The following is an 8,532-nucleotide window of genomic DNA, read 5'->3' as shown; positions in this document are numbered from 1 at the left end:
TGCCTTGTTTTACCATTATATAAAATATATAATTTTCACATATGAAAACAGATTAAACAGAAAATAAAAGTATATGAAATTAAAAAGTGTTTAAAAAATGTATGTAACTGAAGAGTGGTTCTTCAATTGCACGTATTTTATTATTGTAACTTTACATCAGTGACACTTTGATAAAAAATATTCTAAGAAACAGACTAAAGATTACCTTTAAGTAAGTAGCCCTGACCAGAAATTCAAGAAATAAAAAGATGAAAATTAAAAATCTGGAAGTTTGTTTATTGGAAACAAATGTCAGAAAAAAATTCTGTCATTTCCCTTGGGGAAAAAAAGTTTGTTTCCTGGTGACTGGTTTTCGACAGAACCTGTGGCTTAGCGCGCTCGGTCAGGCTCACGTCGGCCGGCAGAGGGCAGTGTGGATTCCCAATCGGCCCACATCTATAAAAAAAACGAGAGAAAGTATTTCCACTTCCTTAATCCAAAACCTGACTGTAGTGGATAAAGTCCTAAAAGCACTTGGATTGTACACACGGGGGCCCATGGCATCTGATCACCTAACTATCGTGACAACGTATGGCAGTCAACTGAAAAAAGAAATCTGGATAATCGGCATTTTAGGGAAAAAAATCGGGAAGTGAGTTTGCTCGAAGCAAACACAGATTTCTACACGACAAAATTCACCATCATCCGGCGTTCAGGGCTGTAAGAGGCCTTAATTCACGGCCGTGTTCCTGATGAAATGCACGTCTGTGAACGGAACAGCGCTGCGTCTCGTGGTTCTAAGCTAAGCAAGCGCGTTGAAAACTGAAGCCAAGAAAAACTATCAAAAATCATTTCTGCGGGAAGGAAGGAAACAAGAGAAATGTGCCCTCTCGGTAGGTCCAGCTTCGCGTGGTCCACTTTGCTGCGCGAGTGAGGGCCCCACAGGAAGCGGAAACGGACCCGCCGGCCTGTGTCGCCCCGTCCCCGAGGCCCCCAGGCCGCGAGGCTCAGGAGGCCCACGGGGGGCCCGCGTTCGGCAGGCGGAGGCGCCGGCTACACCCCCGCCCCGACGGCGGTCGCCCCAGCACAGCAGCGGAAGCGCCTTTCGCGCCGGTGACGCCCCAGGCCACGGCGCTCTTGGCGCCCGCGCAGCGCGTGGGGAGGCGGGGCCGCCGCGCGTCTCTTTCCGGTTGTGCGCGTCTGCGTAGCTTGGGCCCAGCGCCTCACCGACCTGCTCCGCGTGCCGCCCGGTGCCGCGAGGGGACGAACAGAACCCGCCGCGAGGATCCAGCTCGGCTGGCGCGCCGCGGACGCTGGCAGGGGCCCGGCGGGTGCTCGGCGGGCGTGGGCAGTTCAGTCGCGCCCATCAGCGCGCTGCCGGCCGGGCCCCGGGCGCGCGGAGAGCGGGGACGCGCAGAAGAAGGGACGGGGCGCCTTCGCCCCTTCCGGCCCCGCGAATCCAGGCCGGGGCTTCTGTGAAATTAAAAGCGATTTTCAGGATAAACAGATCCACATCCCTAGATGTGAAACGGACGTTTAGCAGTGCGATTGCTGGTCCAGACGCTGGTGCCGTGTTCTGGGTTTTAAAAAACTGCCCAACTATTTTTACCATTAATGGCCCCGCCCACAGCTGGGGCGGGTGTCCTGTTTCCTTGTTTTCTCACTTTTCCGGTTCTTGTTGTAGACGTTTTGTACGCGTGGTGGCATCTCACTGTGGGTTCAGTTTGCGTTTGTCTAGGGGCGAGTGGCGTGAACGGCCTTTCGCTCCCCGCCTTGCGCGCGCGGCCGCTTTCCGTGGCCATAACCTCGCCTTCCCGACGGCGGCTTTCTTTTCCACCCGTCCAGGCAGAGTGTCACACGGAGCCAAGGCTCTGCGTTCTGATGCAGTCCAGTTTATCAAATGTGTTTGTCAGACTATGCTCTAAATTGCCTTTCTAAGAACTCTGCCAACCCTAAATCTCAAAAACTTGGGGGAAGTCAGACATTTTTTTATGTGTTTTATCCTTGTTTCCTCTGGTTCTTGTTCTGTTTCTCTTTTCTTAACTTCCTTCAAGTCATCTGCACGTTCTGTGCGCCCCCATCTGAGATACTTGCGGTGTAAGTAGTTACGGTGCTTTGAACGCGCGGCCCATACAGCTGCGTCACACACATCCACGTGTGTGCACATACACACGGGCGCAGGCGGAGAAGAGGGAAGAGATGTATTTGTACGTATATTTGTGTTTTAATTCCCTGTTACCTGCGTCCCCGGAGTAAAGGCTGCAGGGAGGGGCCACCGCCACGCCCACATGCACGCCGAGTGGCCGGCACGTGGCCCAGAACGTGGATCGTGACCGGGGTGGCTGATTCGAGAGCGAGGACCCCTCGCTGGGCTGAGCGGGGGGCCGCAGGCAAGCAGCCCTCAGAAGGGGCGTTTGGAGGAGGCCGAGTAGGCTAGTGACACCGCCCCTGCAGGAGGCAGCCCAGCGCTCTGGGCGGACAGAGCTCCTACGGGCCGGAGACTGGCGTTCGTCAGGCGCGTAGGACAGCGTCCACGGGAGAACTAATGTCCAAGGGTGACAAACACCCGCCGTCTGCCGGAAATGCCGTGGCGACTTCAGCCCCTGCTTTCCGTTCTATTGTGGACAGAGAAGACACACCCTGTTGGCCTCAGGATTCCTCCCGAGACCACGGGATTCTTGGAAGCAAAAATAGCAGCGCGGCGCCTGGCACAGAGCAGGCAGTCTGCACGCAGCTGCTGGGCTGGGCCGCGTGCTGGAAGGCTGGCTTCCCTCCTAGCCCGTCATCTGACGGTGACACGTGATCTCCACTTCCTGCATCACAATACGACTTCCCCAGTATTGCTTCAGGATTTGCTAGTGCTCGTCTGTGAACTCAAGATTGGAACTTTTTCTTCCCCCTCAACTTGTGGGTGGTTTTTGACGTGTTTATGGGCTGTTGAGCAGTCAGTGTTGCTAAGATGCTGGGTGGGATCTAAAACACCGCTGGTCCCGAGTGGGCATTTGCCATCTCTGTTCTGAAGGGAAAAAATACTAGTGCGTCCCAACCTAGGCACGGGTTTTATTTAATTCCTGGACATTCTTCATTGTGCCTCTTGAAAGGATTACAAAGTGTTTCATTTTGTGATCTCAGTTTTTGATGAAATATTTATAAACTCTTTTTTATGAGTCTGAACAAACACTTGTGGGTTTTGGACCCTGAGTTTTCATAAATATTCATTGAAAAACCATAAACACTTCATCCCTTGTATGGAAAATTTAATGAATTAAAAGTAACAAAGTGGGCAATTAAGAGAAAACAAACAGCATATTCCCATTAGATATGAACGAGTGGCTTCTGTTTTGTTTACTCTGAACCCATTACAGATTCTATGTTATAAAATAACATCTGTGAATTTGCTGTCATTGGATGTGTTGTAGCATGAACACTGCAGAAAAGATGTGCTAATTCTGTTAGAAATTCTCAATAAACTCAAAATCAATTCAAAGATACTTCAGTGTAGGGTGCTTCACAAATGGGCTACATTCAGCAGGAATGTGAAGTGGCTGTGAGGCTGGACTGGTTCTTAATGATGAGGGAAGAGAGCTCTAAAGAAGTTCTCTGAAGGGAGCCCTTCACCTCTAACGCGGTTCCAGGTTCTGTAATCCGACTCCAGTGGACACATCCCCGGAGACCTGCCAAGAGAGGCTGCAAATAGTTCATGATCTTTCCCGGACTCTCATGTGCAACTGGAGATGAACTTAAAAGTAAAAGGAGAGCGCCGGCTGGGTTAAACTGTGACAAGGGCCACAGTGTGTCATGTTTTCAAATACACACACCAACTTGAGGATTCTTATGTATAAAACCTTGAAGGATATTTAAAATTTAACGACCCTGTTCTCACAAGGAAAGATAAAGGCCTAGGAGAAATGTATGCTGTCTTGCTCGCCGAGCACAAAATCCAGACCGAGACGGACCTGCTCCTGCATCTCATTAGCCCTTCTTTACCAGCAGGTACGAGTGAAAACAGTACACCGTGGGGAGCAAACACAAGGAAACTCGACTTGGTTCATATGATTAACTCAAAGCACAGTTAAACCTGGAACCCACCTCTGATTTCCAATTTTCAGTCCTGAAATCTGCACTACATTTCTTCCCAATTCTATGAAATAGAAATGGTCTTACTAACAAAGATGAACAATTTATAATTCAACGGTAATTATGCACTGTAGATTACAGTTTGTGACTCTATGATGCATTATTCAAATTCTGTGCTTAGACGTGCCCTGTTGCCGGAGGGTCCTCGCTGGAAACACGTGGAGGCAAAGGCGGTGGCAGGACCCCGAGGGAGGTACCCATCAATGCGTGCCCGTCTTGGAAACCAACAGGTGAAGAGCAGCTTGCTGGAGGGATTTCGTCAGCCTGACCGAGCAGGTTAGACGTACGTTCCCAGAGAAACGTGTTTTAATTAGAGCTTAAAGCAGCCTGAGCCCTCGTCTGACGGGGGCCCTAGGCTGACAGGGGCTGAAGCACCTTCCTTCCCTCGGCTTGATGCTTTCCGGCCAGCATGCCACCTACCACGGGGCAGCTGAAAAGTTGCGTCAGCTAGAACAGTTTTGTGCTTTCATCGTGTGGGAAGGGGCCAGGAAAGAAATACATGTTGCAGTGTAACAAAGAGCCTTGAAGGAATCTAACTTCCGAAGTCTCCTTGCTCCGTGGGTCCCTGGGCTCCGTGCTGAGACCCCCTGACAAGGGGTCTTCACTCTGAGCACCGGTGATGTGATGATCCCCACCCCCTGGACAGCAGATAGCCTCAGGGGTGTCCCTCCACCCCTCGCCCTGCTGGAAATACTGCGTCGCACAGTCGTCGAGATGGTGCTGCCGGACAGCTGCTCCCAGGGCCCCTCAGAACCAGACACGCCCAGGAGCCCAGCGTCGGCCGCTCCCACTCTGAGTTGCGTGAAGACGTGCAGGCTTCACAGACTCCTGCTCTGTCCCACTGTGACTCCTCACTCCCCCGGCGCAGTTACTACCTGACCCCAGGTCCAGGTGCTGGGGGCTGGCGGGGATGATAAAATAGAAGGAAAGACAAACACGTTTGGCCCTAAATAAAGTGTGGACGAGGGGCGGTGGCTGGTCAGAAATGGGGCCTGGGCAGGAATTATGAAAACGTCAGAACATCTGCACCCACTCACCAATAATCTAAAGTGAGTGTGGATTCGGGAACGGAGTCCAGATTCTTCCTTTGGGTTCACATCACAGGTGCACACGCAGAAGACAGTGCTGTGTGTGAGGCAATTCTGTTTTCAGCAGATTTTTTTTTCTGGTATTGCAGTAACATCCTTAGATTGCAGGTCAAACTATTGTTTTACAAACATCTGCCATATCAGCACATGTAATTCTACACGTCTTTTGTTTTGTGACTGAGTGCCTGTGTTTAAACACATAGAAACGTAATGCTCTAGAAAAGCACTTTGACTCACATAACATTAATTGCTTGTGCCTTTCCATAGTTAACGATTCATAAATTACCTTGAACTACCGGTCTCGATTACATAAAACTGTTTTATGATGTTAAAATGGATTTGCAATACAAGCGAGTTTCTTATGCCTTCTGGCACCAGCTTGGGAAAATTCTGCCAAAAGTACATTTCCCCCCTTCCTATCTTGTGATGAAACTCACCAAGATAGATTGCTTTCCCTGGGCTGGGGTTCAAAATCCATTTGAGCTTTGGATCATCTGATAGTAGTTAATGGTTCATCTAAACATTCAACAAAGTTTATTTCCATAAGAGAGAGAGAGAAAAAAAACAGATGGGAAGTGAAAAAACACTGTATTTGAAAACTATATGGTCAATTAGGCATAAAAATTGAAAAGTACCATAAGATAAACACCACTGTTAAAACTTTTCTCTTCTTTTATGGGTAAGTCTCAAGTTTAAAATTTGTATTCCAAGTAAATAGTGTAAAAGCTAATGCTTTCAACGTGTTGGGTTGATGTGTGCTCTTTGATAATCACCACTGGGTGATTCAAATTGCATCTTGTGTCTCTGCCTGTAAAGCTCATTGCGTCTCTGGTTTTAATTCTGAAACAGAACAGCTGGTTGAAAACAGAGAGATACAAAGAGACACACACCTTCTGGTCACTTAGCAAAGAGCTAGTGCTCTGATGCTCACATTAGGCCACCCAGAACCTAGGGCAAAAGAAAAGCTTTAGTGCTGGCAGGAAGGTAAAAGCCAAGGTCTTCCGAGAAGATCCGACAGTGGTGAGTCTGCGCGCCACGCGCACAGATGCAGAGTGTGCGGGGCTGAAATGAGTGGGATTAGGTGACGCGGTCCTGCTAGAAGGAGGTAGAACAGGGTGATGCGTTGTACGCGTGCAGGCTACTGTTTAACAAAGTTAAGTAACATGATCACAGACGCATGAAACAACGTGTGCAGGAGATAAAGAATTTTACTCTTCTCAGCACACAGAGAGCCACTTGCAAAGATTATTTCAAAAATGAATAAAAACAAAACCTTTTCTCTCAACAATAGAGTGGATTTAGAAATCATTAATTAAAAGCTAATTTTGCTAACCACTATATATAAAATAGACAACAAGGCCCTGCTGCAGAACACAGGGAACTGTATTCAATATCTTGTCATAGCCTGTGGTGAAAAACAGTATGAGAAGAAATTTGTCCATATGCCGCATCACCATGTCTGTGATCGCGTCCAGCCCCCGCTGGCCAGCAGCCAGTCTGTGGTTCCCCCGCAGAACTCGGCACGGTGGCCCTGTCGATGCTGAGAGGACCCATGGCTCTCACCCCCGTCCCTGAAAAGGCAATACCACGTCTGGGCCGCGCCCGCCCCCACCCCAGCACCCAAGCCCCACTGGGCAGGTTGACACGGTCAAGGGCAGGCAGGCAGAGGGTGTCCAACCCCGCCTGGGGTGGCCCCATGCCCAGCTGTGCCTGTTCCCAGCTCAGGTTTCAGGCCTCCGGACAGAAGGTATGCTGGGGTCCAGACCCGCTCAGTCCCCGCAGGGCAGCCAGCCTGTCCCGGGCACTGCCGGTCAGCTCGGCCAGCGCCTGTGGCTGGAGGATGCTTTAGAACCAGGTTTACCGTCAGGAACGAACTGGAGAAAGCACGCAGGTGAGCGGTGGGCGGGCTGTGTTCACGCTGCTCTCACCTCTGTGTCTGTTCCGGGCACAGTGACTTGTGGGCACTGTTAGTAGACGGATCTGTGTCTTTTGCTTTTCCAAGCAGATGACGCAGTCATTGTGTGTTTTGTTGCTGCAGTGTGTCTGATTACAGTTCTGTGTCAACACTTCAGTTCTCTGAATCAGATTTTTATTACCTTACCATGTTGCTTTGCAAAAAATACTCATATGGAAAAAGAGAAAGAAACTCCATGTGATTAATTTCAGCGTCTCTTTCCCATCCCTGCTTCTTAGGCTGCTCGTCGCCGTCTGGCTGGCCCCTGCTCTGGGAGCAATGGCATCGGTGCCTTCCATTGGTTGCCTCCTGGCCAGAAATCAGTATTATCGAAGTAAGTGGTGCCATCACAGAGGCCGTCCCTAGGGAATATGGTTTGAGGTGACGTTTGTGGGGTGTTGTTAACCCACGTATGGCGTCCTGCTCAGAACTTGAGGGAGAAGAGTGCCTGTGACCTGTGACAGTGAGGAAAGAGGGGTGGGCGTCACCCGAGGCAGGTCTGAGTGAGCACTGTCCAGCCCCTTCTCCAGTCTTAACCGGGCTGTACTGCTCTGACGAAACCATCAGCACGGAAATAAGGAAAATGAGCCTGTATTTCATAATGATGTTTTGTTTCATGTACCTCGCATGTAGCAGGATACACTAAAAACTGATGATCTTACATAAACCAAATATCCACTTCTTAGATAAGCGCAGTGTGGTTCTGCTCTCAGGGTTTTCTCATTTCCACTTTCTGCCATGGGTAATAGCTTCTGTCTGGCCAGATTTATTTTTATTTATCTATCCATCTGTGAATATTTACAGCGGAAGAGAAAATTGTGGCTTCTTAAAGAAAATTCACAATTTTCATAAAATGAAACAATCATTTCAGGACCAAATGATTGTTTGCCGAAAGTCTGCCAGCATGGAGAGAACGCTTACCTCAAGGGTGGTTTGTGGATAAGAACTGGAAACATTTATTGACTTACTTTTTTTTACAAAAAGGCTCAACTATGCTCGCTTACTTGTTATCACACCCACAGGGGTCATTTCTATATTCTGATCTTTTAGAAGACTTGTAAGTTTAAAATATAAGGATAAGATAAATTAAATATTTATTCTTTTAAAATAACTCCTTTGTTTCTAAACTTGATAACTTTGCAGGACACGTAAGCACACGCACAGTAATTACCTGGTGCAGCAGCGTTCATTCTTCGCTTCGTGCTTCCTAAGACTCTGCATCTGGTAACATCTACAGTACATTTTAGATTCTGTGTTTATATCTGTGGAGAGCTGCTCACCCCAGAGAAGAATATTCCTTATTAACAGAACGTGTAACATGTGTTGTTCTTCCATTGGCTAACAATTTAATCAGATTTTCAGTCCACAGTCCAG

General features: G+C 48.8%; 1 long non-coding RNA gene across 1 annotated transcript; it reads right to left on the bottom strand.

Moving 5' to 3' along the window:
• Positions 1-255: 255 nt before the first annotated feature.
• LOC140690208 (uncharacterized) lies at positions 256-1,000 on the bottom strand. The gene is made up of 2 exons (XR_012065388.1): positions 679-1,000; positions 256-435 (listed from the first exon to the last, which is right to left on the bottom strand). It is a non-coding gene; the product is annotated as an uncharacterized lncRNA (long non-coding RNA).
• Between the last annotated feature and the right edge of the window lie 7,532 nt (positions 1,001-8,532).

The sequence above is a fragment of the Vicugna pacos genome, chromosome 29, assembly GCF_048564905.1.
Source record: "Vicugna pacos chromosome 29, VicPac4, whole genome shotgun sequence".
Classification (NCBI taxonomy): domain Eukaryota; kingdom Metazoa; phylum Chordata; class Mammalia; order Artiodactyla; family Camelidae; genus Vicugna; species Vicugna pacos.
Note: the sequence above shows the minus strand (reverse complement) of the source record. Positions and strands in the feature narration are given on the sequence as shown.